This window comes from Aquarana catesbeiana, linkage group LG05 (assembly GCF_042186555.1).
Source record: "Aquarana catesbeiana isolate 2022-GZ linkage group LG05, ASM4218655v1, whole genome shotgun sequence".
Lineage (NCBI taxonomy): Eukaryota > Metazoa > Chordata > Amphibia > Anura > Ranidae > Aquarana > Aquarana catesbeiana.
The window spans coordinates 85,927,556-85,940,169 of NC_133328.1; positions in this window are offsets into that span (position 1 = coordinate 85,927,556).

Below are 12,614 nucleotides of genomic sequence, written 5' to 3' on the forward strand. Positions count from 1 at the left end.
GCAGAAAGACACGGGACTTAGGGCTTTGGAGAGAGCTAAGTAAACACTACAGATATACAGTATCTCACAAAAGTGAGTACACCCCTCAAATTTTTGTAAATATTTTATCATATCTTTTTATGTAACAACACTGAAGAAATGACACCCCTAAGTGAAAATGTCCAAATTGGACCCTTTTGGGCATGGAGTTCACCAGAGAGTCACAGGTTGCCACTGAAGTCCTCTTCCACTCTTCCATGATGACATCACAGAGCTGGTGGATGTTAGAGACCTTGCGCTCCTCCACCTTCCGTTTGAGGATGCCCCATAGATGCTCAATAGGATGTAGGTCTGGAGACATGCTTGGCCAGTCCATCAGCTTTAACCCTCAACTTCTTTAGTGAAACAGTGGTCATCTTGGAGGTGTGTTTGGGGAATAGGCAAGACACACTTGTCTTTGTACTCCTCACCTGGTTGCCACCACACACACACACATGACACCATCTGAACCAAATAAGTTTATCTTGGTCTCATCAGACCACAGGAAATGGTTCCAATAATCCATGTCCTTAGTCTGCTTGTCTTCAGCAAACTGCTTGCAGGCTTTCTTGTGCATCATCTTTAGAAGTGGCTTCCTTCTGGGACGACAGCTATGCAGACCAATTTGATGCAGTGTGCAGTGTATGATCTGAGTACTGACAGGCTGACCCCCCAGCCTTTCAACCTCTGCAGCAATGCTGGCAGCACTCATATGTCTATTTCCCAAATACAACCTCTGGATTTGACGCTGAGCACGTGCACTCAACTTCTTTGGTCGACCATGGTGAGGCCTGTTTTGTTAAACCATTGTATGGTCTTAGCTATGTGCTGCAGCTCAGTTTCAGGGTCTTGGCAATCTTCTTATAGTGTGTTGAGTTATTTTGAGGGGACAGCAAATTTATACTGTTATACAGGCTGTACACTCACTACTTTACATTGTAGCAAAGTGTAATTTCTTCAGTGTTGTCACATGAACAGATATATTAAAAGATTTATAAAAATGTGAGGGTGTACTCACTTTTGTGAGATAATGTATGTGCCTAGGTCAAATTTCATGAATCAGGTTTACATCCACTTTAAGTAATTGAAAGCAATGAAAGCAAAGTACATAGTTTTGTAAGACAGCAGAGCTAAGCATTACAGAACATTCAACGGTCAACCTTTTTGCTTGTTTGTGGCTCACTTCACTATCAACTCTGGTGTGAACCAGTATTATTTTTAATACTATAATTGTATATGACAGTTACAGTATTAAACAAATCAATGCTGCCTTCAGGCTGCAGTGGCATCTGCTGCTCCATCTGCAGGTTAAAGGCTTTAAGTAATATTAAAGGTTAATTTTATTGTTGTTGTTTTAAAATAATAAACATTATGCTTACCTTCTCTGTGCAATGGTTTTGCATGGAACAGCCCCAATCCTCCTCTTATAGTTTAATAGTTGGTAAGGTTGAATAAAACACTAGTCCATCCAGTTGAACCTGTGTAGGTGTATATGTGTCAATGCCGATAATCATTTCCCATATCATATCCCTGTATGTTGTGTTCACTAAGGCTTGATTCACATCTATGCATGTTGCTTTTGCGCGTTTCTGCAGTGCATTTTACTGTGCTTGCCGCGTTTTTGGACACGTGTTTTAACCGCGATTAGCATTTTGCATTTTTTTGGGGTTTTTTTGACAATGTATATAGCTGGTCGCTAAGGAGGGGGCCGGGAAGCCGGCCCCCACGTCTTTAACAATGATGAGTCAACGATAACCATGAGTCATTGGCTATCAGCGGGCTTACTCGCTGACAACTGAATGTTAAAAAAAAAATTGTGAAAAAAAACAGCGTGGGGGCCCCCAGGTCCAGGCCCTTGGATTCCCGACAACCCTTGCTAGGTGGTTGTTGGGGTCTGCGGGCGGGGAGCTTATTGGAATCTGGAAGACCCCTTTAACAAGGGGGCCCCCAGATCCCACCCCCCCATGTGAATTGGTATCAGGTCCGGTGTTCTTCCTCCGCCGCCACTCCCACTGAGAACCCTCCTCTGATGTTGAATCCCGCTGATTTATCTGTGCCGATGTCAAGCCATCCAGAGGCCCCGCCCCCTCATGACTTCACCGCCCGGGGATGATGGGTCCGTGACGTCACGAGGGGGGTCGTCGGTGGTAGCTGCGGAGGAAGGAGAACACCGGACAAAGAAGACAGGAGAAAGAAGACCAGGAAAAGAAGCGGGAGGAGAAGAATGGAGGAAGAAGCAGGTGAAGCCCGGAGGAGGAAGAAGCGGGGAAGAAGAAGACTTTTTTAATAAAGGACTTGTCAAAAACTGTCTATTGTCTTTTGTCACACTACACTACTTTTTGCTAATGCTAATAGTCTGCTGGCTTTGCTTGCTACAGCTTGACATTGCATTGCATCTTTTCGGGTCCCCTGCCAGTGCTCTTGTCTCACCCCCCCTACCAAGTGCCCCCATAGCTAGCCACTTGCTTCCTAGCCCCTCTCTGTGTGTCCATATGACATACAGGGTGGAGCCTGGCCCTGTCCCCGCTCCCTCGTCACTGGCTCTGATTGACAGCAGTGGTAGCGGGAGAACCTCGGCTTTTGTGTACATTGCTGGATTGAGATTGGGCTCAGGTATGTACTTAGGGGATGGGTGCGGGGGAAGCTGCATGCAGAAGGTTTTTTAAATTGCAGTAACAACCTTGCCTTTACAATCACCTTAGTTTTTTAACAGAGCCCCAGCTTGAATGTGAGGGTATGATTGGGAATCATTCGGATACATGATGCAAAAGATGCAATATTGCTTGGGAATATTTTGTATTTTCTTATGCGGGCAGCTGGTACAACTCTTCCTTGTCCAATGTTATCCAGGCTGTGCAAGGTCCAAGCTGAAATTTATAAACACAATTGAATAAGTTAGTCAGGTAATAGGCAAGGGGGGAAAATGGTGCTCCCTATAATGATGGAAAACTGAGTTTCTACAAGAATGTTTGATGCGACATTCAAGTGTAGATATGCTCCACCCACCTAAAAAATAATAAAATAAAGTAAAATAAAAAAAAATGGATTGTGTGTTTGTGTCACTAAGTGTGTATATCCTTTAACACAAAAAGGAGTGACTTATATATGTATACTACACCTTAAAAATAAATAAAATAAATGTGCCTCCCCTAGTATAGACAAGGTGTGTAATGCATGTGTCACTATGTAGGAAATACAATAACGAACCACCTGGTGCAACCACAAAGGTGCCTTTGATAACGTCAATGATGAAACGCGTAAGGCGGAGCTACGCACTTGGGTCACACCCAGCATACTGACAGGGAGCTCGGATCGCAGCTGAGATGCACGCTGTGTGCCGTTCACTCCCTGGACTTTGCTAAATCTTTGACCACAGTTGTAGTATTTTCTCCCCTGGTGGGAGACTATTGTTTTTCCTTGTCAAAAGAAGTTTATTGAGTATACAATGTTATAAAGATACATAAAGTAAGTTTACAAGGATCTATAAAGTAAGCTCATTGTTTTACAGTAGGGTTTATATAGGTAAATATCATGAAATTTCAAATATTAAACATTGGGTTCACGTAAACCTAAATTAAAGATATATATCATTTCCTTAGTTACTTTTGTAGGTATTTAAATGATTTATACCTACTATACATATTGTTTACAAGTAGAGTGTATATAGGTCAAATAAATTCTGATAATGAGCTTTAATCGTAAGGTGGAGAAAAGGAAAGAGAAAGAAGAAAAAGGGTTGAAAGGTAGAGGTATGGTCCACAAGGTTGTCCCGCTCGTCAGTTTATTATTCTTTTTAGTTCTCTTTGAAGCCTTAGAATGGGTGTCTCTGTAAGTCATTTAATCTGTTACCATGGCAACAGGACAGAGTCATTGAAGTTTGACAGGAACTGTTGTTTTATCCAAGGATGCCAAAGTTTTTCAAATTTTGGAATTTGATTTTGATCGATGGCTACCATCTTAGCATGGGACATTGTATTATTCATTCTGTGAATTGTTTCTGCTAGTACCAATGTAGGAGATTTCCATGCCTTGGCCACTGTTTGTTTTGCAGCCGTTATTAGTTGGATCATAAGTTTGAATTGAGAGAGTGTTAACCATTCCGGTTTTAGATTAAGTAAAGTTAAATATGGATCTGGTTGTATTATTTTTTTAAATATTTTAGATGCAATCACGAAGACTTCCTTCCAGAAGGTTTGGATTACTGGGCACGTCCACCATATGTGTAAATATGTGCCTATTTCTGGGCATCCTCGAAAACAAAGAGCTGAGGTATTAGGTGAATATTTTGCCATTCTAGCGGGTACAAGGTACCAGCGAGTTAGGACTTTATAATTTGTCTCCAGTGCTAAGATGTTGGGTGAAGATGACTTAGATGTGAGCCATATGTTAGACCAGTCCGTGTCTTCTAAAGTTCGTCCCAGGTCCTCCTCCCACCTCTGAACGTAAGAGGGTCTATTAAGATTTGTTACTCCATATAATTGATTATAAAGTGATGAAATTGTACCTTTAGCAAATGGATCTTTTGTACAGATTGATTCAAAAATGGATAATTGGGATAATGGTGTATCCCCCTTTAGGAATGGTGTATAGAAATTTTTGATTTGGAGATATCTAAATATCTCAGAGTTTGGTAGAGACTATTGTTTTTATTCATTTTTACAAATAAAAAGTTTTAAATTGCTACACTATGGGAGCCCCATTCTTCTTTTCTCAAGAAGATGTGACTACTGAAAGCTCATCAATCATCATCTGGATACGGCTGTGCTGAATACAGGATCGGTGGGAACGTCCCATCCGGGATAGGAGCTCATCCACCTTTATACTACACGCTTTCTACCCCCGTGGGGGTGCCAGGAGCTGGTGAGTGGGGACCCTTGAGAGGGATCACAGAAATCATTGGATGCTGTGTGGAGCACAAGAGTCACTTTAGATGTTTATGAACATTTATATATACATATATATCTTTTTTGGACACAATTTTTTGGCGCATTTTTTGCATGATCATTTTTTGTATGATTATTTTTCTGCAATGAACACTATGCCATTTTTGGAGGTTTATTTTGATTTTATTTTATGACCACTTGTATCATTTTTTGCCTATCATACTTGCTGTTTTGCACATTTTGCCAATTTAGCACTTCACTTTCACAATTGTGGAATCTCATACGTGATGTGGACATTTATCGTTTGTGTATATATATTTTTTACGGTTGTCACTTTATTGTTAGTTGGAAATCCCTGTGGAGGAATCTCCATTTTCTAGTGTTGGTGCATTATTGTAGGACCTGTCCCGATTGATGTGGTTGCACCAGGTGCTCCGTTATTGTATTTCCTACATAGTGACACACGCATTACACACCTTGTCTATACTAGGGGAGGCATATTTATTTTATTTATTTTTAAGGTGTAGTATACATATATAAGTCACTCCTTTTTGTGTTAAAGGATTTTATTTTATTTTACTTTATTTTATTATTTTTTAGGTGGGTGGAGCATATCTACACTTGAATGTAGCATCAAACATTCTTGTAGAAACTCAGTTTTTCCATCATTATAGAGAGCGCCATTTTCCCCCCTTACCTATTACCTGATTAACTTTGAGACACCCCCTTAGTTTGTGGGTAGTGCCATCAGGGGAGGCTGCATACCTACCTATTAGCCCTAAGTGCGGAGTTAATCCTATTCCCTGTATAATTGAATAAGTTAGGACAGTGGCTCACCTATCTTCTACTCCTGCCTGCCTTTGCAGATGGCTTCTAAGACGTTTATTTGAAACAGAGAGTCTGATAAGGAACAGTCTCTGTAGTGATTTCTTTGCTCTTTGAATCCACCTGTATCATAGGTGTGCTCTGTATTAAATGTTTGTCAAGGAAAGATTTTATGTATAGTATTGCAAGAAAAAAAAGCATACAAAATATCTGTTTAAAACACAGATCCTTAATAAAATTATTCATTCAAATAAAATGGACCCAAAACCAGTGGTTGCCCCTTTCAGGTTATTTTGATATTTAGGACTGCTAACATGGCCCTCCATTGGTCCAAGCAGCCCATATAGGTATGGTTGGGAACATATAGTGCAGTGAAAAGTGTGAAGGCTGGACAAGAGGAGCAGGTGTAGGAATTCCATCTCAGCAATGGAAACACACTTAAAGGTTTCTCTTTGGAAACCAAATGCTTCTGTCCCTCCTGCCCACTAATTTGTCCCTCTTTTAGGTCCCTTTGGTAGACCTGTATTAGTAAAAGTGCTATTCAACTAACAAAAGCGAGACTAAACTTGTTATTCAGTGTCTACCTATTTTAGAGGAACACTGTATTGGTGTAGAGATTGCCCTGGCGCTGTAAAACCTTTAAAAACAAAATATATGTGTAGCAGTTGGATGTAGAGATGGCAAGTGGAGAAGTAACTGAATTGAGTGAAACGTTTTATTTTTTAATATTCTTTATTTATTCGAAAGGAGGCAGGTAATCCAATATCATATCACTTTCCATATACACATTTGCTTTTAACTGCCATACATTTTGTACCAACTTAATAATCCGTAATTATATAAGCATGTATATATACGTCTTCATTTACTTATACTTATATGTGTATATCCACTCAGAAGAAAAAAGGAATCCTCCCTTTCTTTTTATATTTTACCAAAAACAAAAACAAAAACCTACAATAGTATATAAATCAGTAAACCCACAAACCCAAAAAACAAATCAAAAACTAAAGAAGTAATAAAAAAAAAAAAAAAAAAAAAAAAAAAGAAGGAAGAAAAGGGGGGAAGGGGTCATCCTCCGCTCCCCGAGGCAACGGGCGTACAAAGTGAAAACACACCAACATAGGGCCCATCATTCCCCAGACGCACTCCCCATTAGTCTCCTCCCCTCTTCTGAGTATACGAATTGATCCCAGTCTGCCCATGTTCTAGTGTATTGCTTTTTTCTGTCTTGTGCTGACATTACAAGATCCTCCATAATCCCGATGTTCCTTACCCTATTTAGCCAATGAGCAATGGAAGGAGGCTTGGGATCCCTCCAGCTAAGAGTAATACAGGCTTTAGCTGCGTTGACCATGTGACATAACACAGATTTTTTATATGCCTGCCGGGAGATTTGTGAACAATGAAGCAGAAAAAATGTGGGGTCGTCTGATATTGGAAAAACTGTAAACTTTTGAGATATCCTCTGAACCTCCAGCCAGTACTGTCTAATCTTAGGACAGGACCAAAATATGTGAAATAGTGTCCCCCGATCCTCTCTACATCTCCAACAATGGTCTGAGGCCTCTGGAGAAAATTTACTTAGCCTTGCCGGGGCGTAGTACCATCGTGTCAGTAATTTATAATTAGATTCCTGAATCCGTGTGCATATTGATGAGTTCAACGAAAGATAGATAATATTCTGTTGTTGGGCTGGGCTAAAGGTCCTATCCAGATCTCTCTCCCATTTACCAAAGCCTGGCATCACAAAATCTTCTGAGGGCATGCTAAGCAGGGCATATATCTTTGAAATCGTCCGAGGGAGGGGTTCGTTTCCATCACAATATTACTCAAATAAAGTTAATTGACACTGATAATTTATCGGTGGTCCCAGAGACCTAAGGAAATGACGTAGCTGCAACGCCTGCCAAAGATTTATTTCGTACCGCCCCCCCGGGTGCGTCAATGCGGCCACCGTGGGCCAGTTCTCGTGATCCAGAAAGTGCGATGCCTGAAAACAGCCCCTCTCTGTTAAATTCTTAAACGTCCCTAATTCCATACCTGGGGGGAAACTAGGGTTTCCCAATATTGGGAACAAGGGTGATTGTGTCATGGAAAATTTAGGGTCCCGACAGAGCCCAGATCCCATTCTCAGTGTAGGGCCTATAATAGGATGTGTTTTAAGAGGGACGGGTAGGGCTGCATAGCACCAAGGTGCTCTACCCAAAGGTATCGGGCTAGATTGTTGTTCTATGTCTATCCAAAGTTTGAATTCCCTATGTCTGGTCCAATCGATCATCCTGCCCAGATGGGCTGCTTGAAAATATTTAAATGCGTCTGGGGCAGCTACACCGCCAAAGCACTTGGGTAGCGTCAAAAGACATCTACTAATCCTGGGGCGTTTATTCGCCCATATAAATTTAGTAAAAAGAGTGCGAATTTGACGAAAAAAAACTGCCGGTATAACGATAGGTAATGCCTGAAAAAGGTACAAGAATTTTGGCATGATACTCATTTTGATAATATTACATCGGCCAAACCACGAGTGTAGCCCCTGATTCCATTTATCCAATAAAGATCGTACTGCGTTGTATAATGGTGGAAAATTTGCCGCAAAAGTATTGCCCAGGTTTGATGGTATATATGTACCCAAGTACCTTAACGCTGAAGTCACCCATTTGAATTTAAAATTAGGTTGTATAATACCACGCTCTAATTGAGGAAGTGCCACTCCCATAGCTTCCGATTTAGTAAAATTTATTTTTAAATTTGAGAGCGCTCCATAGCCTTCAAACTCCTTCATAAGATTAGGCAATGAAATGTGTGGATTAGACATAGAGAACAACAGATCGTCTGCATAGGCTGAGACTTTGTAATTGTCATCTCCTATCTGTAGCCCCAAGATATCTGGATTTTGCTGAATTTTGTTCAACAATGGCTCCAGCGAAAGCGCAAACAACAGGGGCAACAGAGGGCATCCCTGCCGTGTTCCATTTGAGATCCTAAAAGGTTTTGAGAATACTCCATTTATTTTACCCGACACCTGTGGAGCAGTATAGACCTTAGCAATCCATTGCAGCATACGGTCTCCTAGTCCCATGTGCCTCAGGTCTGAAAACATAAAATTCCAGTTTACTCTATCGAACGCTTTTTCTGCATCGGTGCTCAGAGAGACACACGGGGTATTTGTCTTATTAGCGTGATGGATCAAATTAAGTACCTTGATAGTATTGTCTCTTGCTTCACAAGAGGGGATAAACCCTACTTGATCTAGATGGATTAACTGAGTAAGCAGAGGTTGAATACGGGAGGCTAGTAATTTAGTAAAAAGCTTTAAATCTACATTTATAGCGAAATTGGACGGTAACTTCCACATTCTGACGGATCTTTCCCCTCCTTTGGTATAACGGAAATATACGCCAGAAGTGCATCTGGGGGCAGTGTGGTCGTCTGGCCCAGCACATTAAACATCTTTATCATGTGCGCACCCAGCACAGAAAGATAGTTTTTATAGTACTGTAAGGTAAATCCATCTGGGCCTGGTGCCTTCCCAGATTTGACCGTTTTTATCACCGTCATCAACTCCTCTATAGTAATAGGGGCTTCTAAGCTACTACGTACCGGAGAGGGAAGTCGAGCAAGACATGATGAGGAAAGGTATTCTTCCAGAACAGAAGGAGAAGAGGATGGTGGTGTCAAATTATATAAAGACAAATAGAATTCTCCAAACGTCTTAGCAATATCTTTTGGCAGCGCAATTAGTTGACCATCCCTTCCTTTTATGTGAGGTATATATGTTGTCGAACTCCTCTCCTTAAGCTTCCCCGCCAACAATTTACTGCATTTATCACCCAGTTCATATGTCACCTTCCTACCAGACTGTATCGCTGCTTTAGCTTTAAAACGTAGGAGGTCTGTTATTTGTTGCCTCAAATGAGCCAGATCATTCCCCACAGAGGGCTCCTGTGTTCTCTTATGTTGTAATTCAAGGACCTGTATATCTCCCAGTAATTTTGTTATCTGTACTTCTCGTGCTTTCTTCAAACGGGAACCATGTTTGATCAAAATCCCCCGTATTACTGCCTTATGTGCCTCCCATACCATGCCCGGGTCGCTCCCCGGCGTGTCGTTCATCTGAAAGTATGCTGTAAGTTCTTTTGCCACATCATCCCAAATTTCAGGATTTTGTAGCAAACTCTCATTAAGACGCCAGCGCCACTCCGGGGAGCCAGCCGAGCCTGACAGAGAGAGGCAGAGAGTCACTGGGGCATGATCTGACCACATTATATTTCCAATGGAAACATCCCGTACTGAGGAAAGTAAATAATGTGGAACCAAAAATAAATCTATTCGAGAGTACACTTGATGTGGGTTAGAAAAAAAAGTATAATCTTCAGTTTACCTTCTGCAAATTCTGCTAGCTTTGGTAGAACTTAGTTCAAAAAAGAGTCTTGGTTTAGATTTGGTGCGTATACAGTGGCCAGTGTCACCTTAATGCCATCAAGGTATCCTTTAAGAAAAAGATAACGACCATTTAGATCCAAACATTTCTCTATAAGAGACCAGGATACTCGACTGGAAATCAAAATGGCGATACCTTTAGATTTTGCTTCTTGATTACAAGCATGATATACACATGGAAAAAATCTGTTCTGAAGAAAAGGGAGTCTACCCGCCTTAAAATGTGTTTCCTGTACAAATGCCACATCTGTGCATGTTCGCTTCAGGTCATTAAGGAGCATCCTCCATTTCTCCAGGACATTCAGTCCCTTCACGTTTAGAGTAGTCACTCGCACCCCATCCATCTCACCTGGGAACGGAAGGACAAACCCCCAAAGAGAAAGAAAAAAAAAAACCCCACACCCTAACTAAACCCCTAAAGAGAGCACCCACCTCCGAGCTGCGGTTCACGTGGGTGCTGGCCTATATGGGGAGTTGGCTTGACCTGGCTGAGATGCTCCGCTCCCAACTCTACTCCCCCGGCTATAGTTACATAATATATTACCGCCACATCGCCCAGCCAAAAAAAAAAAAAAAAAAATCTTCCTCTACTCCTATTTCCCCAAGCATAACCACTTATTACATCATATAGCAGTCTTCCCCCTAATGTAGGAGAGAAAGAAAAAAAAAAAACCCAAACAAGGAGAGGAGGAGAGGGGAAGGTGAGCAAGGGAGAGAGAGCAAGATAAGGGGAGAAAAAAAAAATCCCCATCTCCCCTCTCCCCACCTCCACTGCACCCCCCTCCCATCTCCCCCCCCCCCAGTTTTCCCAGCATGCACCACTTGTCTCCTTTCCCCCTCCATCAGTACAATCCCACAGTGGGATTGAAGGCAAGTAGAGCACAGCTGAAACAGCACCCCTAGTACCGCATGCTATCCGCTAAACCATATTTGTCTCTCGTACTTAGTAACTTAGTAACCCACCTTCTGGGCCAACAGCCTACTCAGACTAAATTCTAGTGTTATCCCCTTTCCAAAAAAAAAAAGAGAAAACTAACAAACAACCAAGCAAATGCCAAAGCATCTACCTAGTTATTTATCTATTTTCCCTCCTCCTGCCTTCCCCTTTAAAAAATAACCCAAACTTCCCCCTTCCTTCTCCCACCCCCCCCCCCCTTCCCCTGTGCCAGTGAAAAACCCCACTCCTATCCCCCTAATTCCTCTTTAAACCTTTCCCAAAATATGTTCCTCCATAACTCCTCAATAAATTCCCTTAGGAATTCATTGTGTGTTTAGTGCCTTTCGGGTCTGAGTATGCTGTGGTCCTTGATCTATCTGACCAGACGGGCATTCCCCCATGTAGGGGATGCCTGCTAGTTTAACTGTTAAAGGAGGGCTCCAGGAACCCAACTCTGTTATATGGCTTTATCATAATAAAAATTTTTTTTAAAAAGGTGTAGACGAGGTTCTCTATGGACCAATCATCTACTTAGGTCCGAAGTATATATAAACATACACATATAGGTATATACACACCCACACCCGTGCTCCATCCCAAGAACTCCATTTCCCCCATTTAGTCATCAGCATCCCCATTGGATCCGTGAAGAAGGGAAAAAAAAAAAAATAACAAACATCCCTCCCCCGTCTCTATATATAGTGCTTTTGCAAGGCGACACATAACAAGGGACACCCCTATCATCCCTATCCTCAAAAAGTGCCCCTAAAACACCTATAATTATACACATTATACCCACAAGAGGAAAAAAAAATGTGTATATATATATATATATATATATATAGATATACACATATCTATATATATATATATATATATATATATATATATATATATATATATATATATATATACACATACACACATACTCATATACATATATATACACATACATACATGCATACACATGCACATACACATAAGTACATATCCACACATACATACACACATACATAATAAAAATAAAATTTCATATCAATCCCAAAACATAAATAGAATAAATAAAATAATGGATAAAGATAATAAATTATATTCTAATACCCTCCAAAGGTGTTGTACCACCTCAAATTATACACATCATGCTCACACAGTGAAAAAATAAGTAAATAAATTAATAAAATAATAAATAAATAATTAAATAAATATAACACTTCTAATTACACACCTCATACCCACGCAGTGAAAATAAAATTAAAAAAAATTAAATAAATAAATAAAAATATATAGTGCCCTTACCATGTCTATACCTATACAGTGCCAATAATGTCCACATTCTCCACGAGGTTGCAGTAAACCAAGTATTAATAACAAAAAATAAATAAATAAATAAAAGCGGACCAGGTATTACTGACATCTCCCTGAGAGGAGGGAGAGAAAAAAAAAAAAAGGCAGGGGGGATGTAAAAATATTTTTCTCTCCTTTCTAAAAAAAAACAAAAAACTAGAAAG